Source organism: Delphinus delphis, chromosome 13, assembly GCF_949987515.2.
Source record: "Delphinus delphis chromosome 13, mDelDel1.2, whole genome shotgun sequence".
NCBI classification, from domain to species: Eukaryota; Metazoa; Chordata; class Mammalia; order Artiodactyla; family Delphinidae; genus Delphinus; species Delphinus delphis.
Genome location: NC_082695.1, coordinates 38,930,922 through 38,940,130, shown reverse-complemented (window position 1 = coordinate 38,940,130; position 9,209 = coordinate 38,930,922). Strand labels below are relative to the sequence as shown.

General features: G+C 35.1%; 1 long non-coding RNA gene across 1 annotated transcript in view; it reads left to right on the top strand.

Moving 5' to 3' along the window:
- The window catches only part of LOC132436186 (uncharacterized), a 593,708-nt gene that overhangs the window by 583,870 nt on the left and 629 nt on the right, over window positions 1-9,209 (top strand). The window lies entirely within an intron of this gene.

The following is a 9,209-nucleotide window of genomic DNA, read 5'->3' as shown; positions in this document are numbered from 1 at the left end:
GAAGGAGAAGAGAGAGAGAAAGGACCCGAGAAAATATTTGAAGAGATTATAGTCAAAAACTTCTCTAACATGGGAAAGGAAATAGCCACCCAAGTCCAGGAAGTGCGGAGAGTCCCAGGCAGGATAAACCCAAGGAAAAACATGCCAAGGCACATAGTAATCAAATTGACAAAAATTAAAGACAAAGAAAAATTACTGAAAGCAACAAGGGAAAAACGAAAAATAACATACAAAGGAACTCCCATAAGGTTAACAGCTGATTTCTCAGCAGAAATTCTACAAGCCAGAAGGGAGTGGCACAATATATATAAAGTGATGAAAGGAAAGAACCTACAACCAAGCTTACTCTACCTGGCAAAGATCTCATTCAGATTCGACAGAGAAATCAAAAGCTTTACAGACAAGCAAAAGCTAAGAGATTTCAACACCACCAAACCAGCTCTACAACAAATGCTAAAAGAAATTCTCTAAGTGGGAAACACAAGAGAAGAAAAGGATCTACAAAAACAAACCCATAACAATTAAGAAAATGGAAATAGGAACATACATATCGATAACTACCTTAAACATGAATGGATTAAATGCTCCAACCAAAAGACACAGCCTCACTGAATGGATACAAAAACAAGACCCATATGTATATTGTCTACAAGAGACCCATTTCAGACCTAGGGACACATACAGACTGAAAGTGAGGGGATGGAAAAAGATATTCCATGCAAATGGTATCAAAAGGAAGCTGTAGTAGCAATACTCATATCAGATAAAATAGACTTTAAATTTAAAATGTTACAAGAGACGAGGAAGGACACTACATAATGATCAAGGAATCAATCCAAGAAGAAGATATAACAATTATAAATATATATTCACCCAACATAGGAGTACCTCAATACATAAGGCAACTGCTAATAGCTATAAAAGAGGAAATCAACAGTAACACAATAATAGTGGGGGACTTTAACACCTCACGTACACCAATGGACAGATCATCCAGACAGAAAATTAATAAGGAAACACAAGCTTTAAATGACACAACAGACCAGATAGGTTTAATTGATATTTATAGAAAATTCCATCCCAAAACAGCAGATTATACTTTCTTCTCAAATGCACATGGAACATTCTCCAGTACAGATCGATCCTTGGGTCACAAATCAAGCCTCAGTAAATTTAAGAAAACTGAAATCATATCAAGCACCTTTTCTGACCACAACGCTATGAGATTAGAAATCAATTACAGGGGGAAAAAACCTAAAAAATACAAACACATGGAGGCCAAACAATACGTTACTAAATAACCAAGAGATCACTGAAGAAATCAAAGAGGAAATCAAAAAATACTTAGAGACAAATTACAATGAAAACATGATGATCCAAAGCCTATGCAATGCAGCAAAAGCAGCTCTAAGAGGGAAGTTTATAGCAATACAAGCCTACCTCAAGAAACAAGAAAAATCTCAAACAATCTAACCTTACACCTAAAGGAACTAGAGGAAGAAGAACAAACAAAACCCAAAGTTAGTAGAAGGAAAGAAATCATAAAGATCAGAGCAGAAATAAATGAAATAGAAACAAAGAAAACAACAGCAAAGATCAATAAAAGCTGGTTCTTTGAGAAGATAAACAAAATTGATAAACCGTTAGCCAGAGTCATCAAGAAACAGAGGGAGAGGACTCAAATCAAAAAAATTAGAAATGAAAAAGGAGAAGTTACAACAGACACTGTAAAGATACAAAGCATCATGAGAGACTACTACAAGCGACTCTTTGCCAATAAAATGGACAACTGGGAAGAAATGGACAAATTCTTAAGAAGGTCCAACCTTCCAAGACTGAACCAGGAAGAAATAGAAAATATGAACAGACCAATCACAAGTAATGACATTGAAACTGTGATTAAAAATCTTCCAACAAACAAAAGTCCAGGACCAGATGGCTTCACAGGTGAATTCTATGACACATTTAGAGAAAAGCTAGCACCCATCCTTCTCAAACTCTTCCAAAAAAGTGCAGAAAAAGGAACACTCCCAAACTCATTCTATGAGGCCATGATCACCCTGATACCTAAACCAGACAAAGATACTACAAAAAAAGAAAATTACAGACCAATATCACTGATGAATATAGATGCAAAAATCCTCAACAAAATACTAGCAATCAGAATCCAACAACATATTAAAAGGATCATACCCCATGATCAAGTGGGATTTATCCCAGGGATGCAAGGATTCTTCAATATATGCAAATCAATCAATGTGACGCACCATACTAACAAACTGAAGAAGAAAAACCATGTGATCATCTCAATAGATGCAGAAAAAGCTTTTGACAAAATTCCACACCAATTTATGATAAAAACTCTCCAGAAAGTGGGCATAGAGGGAACCTACCTCAACATAATAAAGGCCATATACAACAAACCCACAGCAAACATAATTCCCAATGGTGAGAAACTGAAAGCATTTCCTCTAAGATCAGGAACAAAACAAGGATGTCCACTCTCACCACTATTATTCAACATACTTTTGGAAGTCCTAGCCACGGCAATCAGAGAAGAAAAAGAAATAAAAGGAATACAAATTGGAAAAGAAGAAGTAAAACTATCGCTGCTTGCAGATGACATGGTACTATACATAGAGAATCCTAAAGATGTCACCAGAAAACTACTAGAGCTAATCAATGAATTTCGTAAACTTGTAGGATAGAAACTTAATGCACAGAAATCTCTCACATTTCTATACACTAACGATGAAAGATCAGAAAGGGAAATTAAGGAAACAATCCCATTCACCATTGCAACAAAAAGACTAAAATACCTAGGAATAAACCTATGTAAGGAGGCAAAAGACCTGTATTCAGAAAACTATAAGACACTGATGAAAGAAATTAAAGATGACACAAACGGATGGAGAGATATACCATGTTCTTGGATTGGAAAAATCAATATTGTGAACATGACTCTACTAACCAAAACAATCTACGGATTTAATGCAATCCCTATCAAATTTCCAGTGGGATTTGTTACAGAACTAGAACAAAAAATCTTAAAATTTGTATGGAGACAGAAAAGACCCCAAATAGTCCAAACAGTCTTGAGGGAAAAAAACGGAGCTGGAGGAATCAGACTCCCTGACTTCAGACTATATTACAAAGCTACAGTAATCAAGACAATATGGTACTGGCACAAAAAAACAGAAATATAGATCAATGAAACAGGATAGAAAACCCAGAGATAAACCCACACACCTATGGTCAACTAATCTATGACAAAGGAGGCCAGAATATACAATGGAGAAAAGAAAGTATCTTTAATAAGTGGTGCTGGAAAACTGGACAGCTCCGTGTAAAAGAATGAAATTAGAACACTCCCTAACACCATACACAAAAATAAACTCAAAATGGATTAGAAACCTAAATGTAAGACCAGACACTATAAAACTCTTAGAGGAAAATATAGGAAGAGCACTCTTTGACATAAATCACAGCAAGATCTTTTTTGATCCATCTCCTAGAGTAATGGAAATAAAAACAAAAATAAACAAATGGGACCTAATGAAAGTTAAAATCTTTTGCAAAGCAAAGGAAACTACAAACAAGATGAAAAGACAACCCTCAGAATGGGAGAAAATATTTGCAAACGAATCAACGGACAAAGAATCAATCTCCAAAATATATAAATACTTCATGCAGCTCAATATTAAAAAAACAAACAACCCAATCAAAAAATGGGCAGAAGACCTAAATAGACATTTCTCCAAAGAAGACATACAGATGGCCAAGAAGCACTTGAAAAGCTGCTCAACATCACTAATTATTAGAGAAATGCAAATCAAAACTACAATGAGGTAACACCTCACACCACTTAGAATGGGCATCATCAGAAAACCTACAAACAACAAACGCTGAATAGGGTGTGGAGAAAATGGAACCCTGTCGCACTGTTGGTGGGAATGTAAATTGATACAGCCACTATGGAGAACAGTATGGAGGTTCCTTAAAAAACAAAAATAGAATTACCATAGGACCCAGCAATCCCACTACTGGGCATATACCCAGAGAAAACCATAATTCAAGAAGAGTCATGTACCACAATGTTCATTGCAGCACTATTTACAATAGCCAGGACATGGAAGCAACCTAAGTATCCATCAACAGATGAATGGATAAAGAAGATGTGGCACATATATACAATGGAATATTACTCAACCATAAAAAGAAATGAAATTGAGTTATTTGTAGTGAAGTGGATGGACCTAGAGACTGTCATACAGAGTGAAGTAAGTCACAAAGAGAAAAACAAATACTGTATGCTAACACATATATATGGAATCTAAAAAAAAAAAAGTGGTTCTAAGAACCTAGGTGCAGGACAGGAATAAAGACACAGATGTAGAGAATGGACTTGAGGACACGGGGAGGGGGACAGGTAAACTGGGAGAACGTGAGAGAGTGGCATGGATATATATACACTACCAAATATAAAATAGATAGCTAGTGGGAAGCAGCTGCATACCACAGGGAGATCAGCTTGGTGCTTTGTGACCACCCAGATGGGTGGGATAGGGAGGATGAGAGGGAGATGCAAGAGGGAGGAGATATGGGGACATATGTATATGTATAGCTGATTCACTTTGTTATAAAGCAGAAACTAAAACACCATTGTAAAGCAATTATACTCCAATAAAGATGTTAAAAAAAATCAGTGGTTTAAATTCAACAACAGCAACACAAAACAATCCAATTCAGAAATGGGCAAAGGACTTGAAGAGACATTCCTCGACAGAAGATATACACATAGCTAGTAAGCACATGTAAAGATGCTCAACATTACTAGCCATTAAGGAAATGCAAATCAAAGCCACAGTGGGATACCACTCCATACCCATTAGGATGGCTGTTATTTAAAAAATGGAAAATAATAAATATTGTCCAAGATGTGGAAAAATTGGAACACTTATACATTGTTGGTGAGAGTGTAAAATAGTGCAGCCACTGTAGAAAAGTTTGGCAGGTCCTCAAAAATTTAAACATAGAGTACGATCCAGAAGTTCACTTCTGAGTATATGCCCAAAATATGAAAGCAAACAGATACTTGTACACCAATGTCCATAGTAGCATTATTCACAATAGCCAAAAGGTGGAAACAATCCAGATGTCCATCTATAGATGAATGGATAAACAAAATGTGGTATTATCCATTAAATAGAATATTATTCAGCCATAAGAAGAAATGAAGTACCGATACATGCTACAACATGGATGAACCTTGAGAACATTATGCTAAGTGAGATAAGCCAGACACAAAAGGACAATTATTGTATGATTCCACTTATATTAGGTTCCTAGAATATAGATGGACAGTAGAACAGAGATTGCCAGGCAGCAGGGGAAGAGGGAAATGGGGAGTTATTATTAAAGAGTATGAAGTTTCTGTTTGGAATGATGAAAAGGTTCTGGAGGCAGATGATGGTAATGGTTGCATAACATTTTAAGTATACTTAGTTCATGAACTGTACACTTAAAAATGCTTAAAATAGTAAATTGCTATGTATGTTTTACAGTACAAAATTTTTTTAATCAAAAATAAAAAGAATGCATTCAAGACTTAAACGTAAGACCCAAAGCTGTAAAACTCCTAGAAGAAAACATGGAAAATCTTCATGACGTTGGTCTTGGTAATTTCTTGAATATAACAACAAGAGCACAGGCAACAAAAGCAAAACTGGACAAAAATGAGACTACATCAAACTAAAAGTTTCTACAAGCAAAGAAAAAAAATCAACAGGGTGAAAAGGAAGCCTAGGGAATGGGAGGAAATATTTTCAAACAATGTATCTGATAAAAAATTAATTTCCAAAATAAGGAACTCCTACAACTCAAAAGCAAAAAGCCTAATAATCCTGTTGAAAAATGGGCTAATAACTTGCACAGACATTTCTCCGAAGAAGACATACAAATGGTCAACAGGTATATGAAAAAATGCTCAACATGACTCACTGTCTGGGAAATGCAAATGAAGTCCATGAGGAGATATCACCTCATACTTGTCAGGATGGCCATTATCAAAATAACAAAGGACAACAAGCGTTGGCAAGGATATGGAGAAATTGTACACTTGTGCAATGTTGATGGGAATGCAAAATGGTCCAGCCACTATGGAAAATAGTATGGAGGTTTCTCAAAAAATTTAAAATAGAACTTTCATATGATCCAACAATCCTACTTTGGGGTATTTATCCAAAAGAACTGAAGTCAAGATCTTGAAGAGATATTAGCAGCCCTATATTTGTTGCACCACTAGTCACAGTAGCCAAGATGTAGAAACAACTTAAATGTCTTCAGGGCTTCTTCCTCTGTAACCCACCATGACTATTGCTAAAATCTCTCACCTACAGCTCCATTCCTTTAACTGCTAATAACTAGCACCTTGATTTCTAAAGGTTTATCTCTCCTTTGTAGTCAACTTGACCAGAGTCTTTTTCAAGATGCTACAATTCAGCTTTATTCCATTTGGCCTATGGGGAACTCACCAGTTCCTGTTTCTCTCTAATAAGGGGACCCATGTCAAGCTTTTCAAATTATACAAGCCCAGCCTCTTGACTTGAAGACCCTCTTCCCCTCCTCCATGGGAGAGATACATGGCCTACTAACCATTCCAAAAAAATAGTCAACACAGGCCTCTTCAATTACAATGAATTCTGTGTCTTCCCTTTTACAGCCTAGAGGGAAGTAGGCTAATGGTGGCAGAGAATTTCACAGTTTCTTAGCCCATTCTGCACAGACAATCTAGCATCTTCCAAGAGGTGCAGGATGTGGAGATAATCAACAACTATTGATTTGTTCTCAGATTTGGGAGCCTTAACTGAAACTGTGAGTCAACAAGAAAAGTTCCATCTTAACATAGTTTTATAACTATATCATGTGCTCCTACTGGTAGTTCTTCAACATATTATTATTTAAATAATGTTCCTTGACAAAACAAATTTGGAAAACACTGCTCTAGTATTTTGCTTTTAAGCATGATGTAAGCTACTTGTTTGAGATAACTTTTTAATCATGTTGAGGGAATATGCTATATGCAATTTATTTAACTTTTTATCAGAAATAGATATTGAATTTTAAATGCCTTTTGATATTTGTCAAGATGAGCATAACATTTGTCTCTTTTGACCTATTGATGTGCTCAATGATGATTTTAGATTTCCTAATATTGAATCATTCATGGTTTCCTAGATCATTATTTTTTTAATATAATGCTAGATTAGATTTGCTAATGTTTTATTTGTTGGTATCGTATTCCTGAGTGAGTTTAGTCAAAATTTTTTGTGCCATCTTTGTCAGGTTTCAATATATGCTAACTTTTTTAAAAAATGCAAAGCATTCCATATATTATTCAAGTCATAGTCCTTTTAAAGAACTTTTTATTAAAGTCTAATATATGTATAGACAAGCACACATATCAATTAATTTTCAAAAAGTAACCACACCTGAGTTACCAACACCCAGATCAAGAAACACTAACATCAGCACTCCCAGAATCCCCTCTCACTTTCCCTTCCACTAATTAAGGTAAACTTAGAGAGTGAGGATAATTTCCCTTCCACCTAAGGGTAACCACTACTCTGGCTGAGCATAGATACATTTTATCTGTTTTTATACTTTCTCTAAATAGACCCATACAGATGTACTCTTTTGTGTAGGTGTTCTTTAACTCACTATCATGTTTGTGAGACTCAGCCACATTATTGTATTCAGCCACATTACAATTCATTCTCACTGAAATATAATATTCCATTGTATGCATATACTAAGGAATGCTTACCCATTCTGCCATTGACAGACACTTGGGTTATTTTCAGTTTGAGGGTATTACAAGTACTGCTTCTATGAACAATCTAGTGCATGCTGGGTTTTTCTTTTTAAATGTATGCACATATATGTCTTGGGTATATACTCAGGAGTGGAATTGCTGGGTCATAGGTAATGCATATGGATTGTTTGTCATTTTCTTATTGTTTTGTAGAATTTTTTACATATTCAGAATGCAAAGCAAAAGAATGGAAAGAAGATATATCATGCAAACAGCAACCATAAGAAAACTGGAGTGGCTATAATATTGTAATACCAGACAAAATAGACTTTAAGACAAAAATTGTTACGAGAGACAAAGAAGAACATTTTGTAATATAAAAGGGTCAATGCATCAGGAAGCTATAACAATTATAAGCATATATCCACCTAACAACAGAGTCCCACAATACAAGAAGCAAAAATGGACACAATTTCAAGGAGAGATAATTCAAAAGTAATATTTGGAGACTTCCAAACCTAATTATTAATAATAGAACAACTAGAAAGAAGATCAACAAGGAATAGTAGACTTTAACATAGGAGTTAAATCTTCATTACCTGAGGCTAGATAAGGTGCTCTTATGACACCAAAAGCACAGTGACAAAACAAAAACTAGGTAAATTAGATTTTATCAAAATTAAAAATTTTGTGTTTCAATGGAGACCATTTAGAAAGTGAAAAGACAACCCACAGAATATTTGTAAATCATGTATCTGATAAGGGACTTGTATCTAGAATATATAAAGGACCCTTACGACTCAATAATGAAAAGAAAGTGACCCAATTTTAAAATTGGTAATGAATAGGAATAGATGTTTCTTCAAAGAAGATAGACAAATGGCCAAAAAGCACACAAAAAGATTAGTCATTAAGAAAATACAAATCAAAGTCACTATGAGATAACACTTCACACCCGCTTGGATAGCAATAATCAAAAAGACAGATAATAACAAGTGTTGACAAGGATGTGGAGAAACTGAAACCCTTGTAGTTCACTAATGGTGATGAAAAATGATGCAGTCACTGGAAAACAGTCTGGCATCTCCTCAAAAGATTAAATGTCGAATTACCAGCAATTATATACTTATACCCCGCAAGACAAATGAAAACATATGTGGATATTATTCCATTGTAAAAAGGAATAAAAAACAAAAGGGAATACAATGAAAAGGCATGAAGTGCTGATTCATGCATGCTACATCATGGATGAACCTTGAATACATTATGCCCAGTGAGAAAAAAAATTGTTACAAAGACTGCATATTGTATGATTCTATTTATGTGAATTATACAGATCAGGCAATTCCATAGAGACAGAAAGTAAATTACTGATTGCCTGGAGAGGGGAGATTTA